The 2,500-nt window shown below is 46.6% G+C and overlaps 1 protein-coding gene across 4 annotated transcripts in view; it reads right to left on the bottom strand.

Annotated features, from left to right (window-relative positions):
- LOC119578834 (metabotropic glutamate receptor 1-like) overlaps positions 1 to 2,500 on the bottom strand; it is a 101,427-nt gene that overhangs the window by 22,946 nt on the left and 75,981 nt on the right. The gene's annotated exons all lie outside the window — the stretch shown is intronic.

The raw sequence follows: 2,500 nt of genomic DNA, 5'->3' as shown, positions 1-2,500 counted from the left end.
AGAAAAAGGTGATGGCCGCTGTGTGGCGGAGGTCGCTAGAAAAACACGCCCGCATGGTAAAGGTTAAGTTCATGAACTCATGGTCTCCCATGGGTGGGGGTGAGAATAAAGGGCGAAGGGGGGAGGGGATTCCGGCTGCCGTGACCATGAGGCTCTTGGTTGCGGCGATGCTGACCATAAATGCCAACTTGATACTGAGAGGCTGACATCAGGAGTGACAATCCTTAGCGTCCTCTCCCTCCTCACTCTCCCTACTTCTAAACAACACCCTTACGTATCTCAAGTATCCTCTCTTTCTTCCACTCCCCTCATTCTTTCCTCACACTCCCCTCCTCCTCCTTACCCTCCCGCCCTCACACGCCGGTATCTCCCGATCTGAGATTCCTGCGCGGCACTCCCTCATTACCCGAGGTGACGCCATAACAGCAAGACTGCACAGGGCACGCTCTCACAGGAGAATATTGGGCTGGGTAAGTTCGCCTCCTTCGGGATGCTGCCGGAGACGTTCCCTTATGCCGAGGGGGTGTCTGTGTCACCGGGGGGAGGGAATTTGAGAGAATGAGAGGGTTTAATGACAAGTAAGTGGAAGAATAAAGAGCAATAAGGACAATATATATATATATATATATATATATATATATATATATATATATATAGAGAGAGAGAGAGAGAGAGAGAGAGAGAGAGAGAGAGAGAGAGAGAGAGAAAGAGAGAGATAGATAGATAGATAGATATTGATAGATAGAAAGAGAATTGATATCATATGGACACAAGAAAAATAAATGGCCATGCAAATGGCCACACGGACCTCAGGTCATGAAGCCATGCATGATCAGATGATCAAAGAATATAAAAACGTGCATTAGTCACAGGGGCACAAAGTCTTCCTATCCATTTTCCTCGAGTCTCTTTTCATATGAGGTTAAAGGTGGCAAAGTGCATGATCTCCCAGAAAATTTTATCTCATACTCAAAAATGTCGAATCATATTCATAAATGCAAATGCAACCGCGCCAACTAAATGGAAAATGTGAGCTCGCCTTTGAAATTACATGTCATCTGTAACCAAATTCCTCCATCTTTTCCTTTTGTCTTGAGGTCCCTCACGCGACCTTTGTGTCATGGCTGCAGGTGGTCGTCTCGGGCGGGAAGGAACAGAAACCCTTTGCACTGCAGTTTCTGCCTTTATTTCTATCTATGCACAAACATTTTATAATGTTATCATTTTTAACGCGGAGACTTTTCTGTTGCGACATAAATCTGGCTCAAGATTTCAGCATACATTCCCCATCAGCATTGTGGCTGCCGTTTCCTTTGATAGACTAGGGATTTGATCTTTCCTCGACGTAGCATAACATTATCCTCGGGATCCTCGCGTCTGGGACAACCAGAGGTCAGCGCCCCGCGGAGGACAATCTTCCCATTCAAACCTGCAGTGGCGGCCCGGCGTCGTCGCTTCATTACACCACGATAAATTACCTCAGCCCGCGAGCATTCAGGACCGGGGTCTTAAACCTTTCCCGTCCGCCTCTTTGTCGACCCCCCCCCCCCTGTCCCGGGGTACCCTCGCCCTGTCCTGGGATAGCCACACTTGGCCACGCTGTATGTTCTGTGCTCTTTCTCTGCCAGCCTCCTTCCGTCTGTCTCCTTGTCTCAGGCAGTGCCCGGTCGCGTCTCGGCTTCTGTCTACCTTTAGGTCCCTGTCCATGACTCGCTCCCGCCCAGGTGTCTTTTAATGTGTATCATCCTCATGTTTCTGTCAATGCCTCTAACTATCTCTGAGTCTCCTGCTGGCCAGGCTGGGTATTTTATGGCTGCTCTCATTAAGACATAAAAGTGCGTGAAACAATTCATTTCATGCGGACTGTTTTATTGGATTCTTTATCAGCGTAATGGTTACCGATGGTTTTGTCAATTACAGGTACAACCTCGCTCTCCTCCCTCCTTGTTTCTTCACAGCTCCTCTTTTCTTCATTTATTTCTCTCTAATCTCCCCCCCCCCTCTTTCCATCTATTTCTTCATAGCTCCTATTTTCTTCATTTCTTTCTCTATTTTTTCCCCATTCTTCTTCATGATTCATAAACGAGGAATAATCTATATCACATACAAATCCACGAACAAACAGTATACCAGAAGAATAAATAACGGAAGAAACAGACACAGATCCAAAATAAAAGATAACCCCCCCCCCCTTCCATAGAAAAGCTTATCATTGGCCCTTTCAAGAAATAAGTGCCTTAGGCCCTCCTCCTCCTCCTCCTCCGCCTTGCCATATGGTACAAATCCGATAATCTGGCTCAGTGTTGCGGACTCGCCCGCCATCGGAGGTCCCGAGATCGCGTCCAGAGTCATCGACCTTCGGGTCTCAAATCCTCCTTCCATAGCATTTCTCTTGTTATTTCAGGCGTTGCTTTGTTTTTATCGTTATATTTTGATAGCAATGTTAACAATAGCATCAATCATAATGCCAGCAAGGATAGTGGTGAAATGATAATACTAA

The sequence above is a fragment of the Penaeus monodon genome, chromosome 11 (assembly GCF_015228065.2).
Source record: "Penaeus monodon isolate SGIC_2016 chromosome 11, NSTDA_Pmon_1, whole genome shotgun sequence".
NCBI lineage: Eukaryota > Metazoa > Arthropoda > Malacostraca > Decapoda > Penaeidae > Penaeus > Penaeus monodon.
The sequence above is the reverse complement of the archived record's forward strand: the minus strand, read 5'-3'. Positions and strand labels throughout refer to the sequence as shown.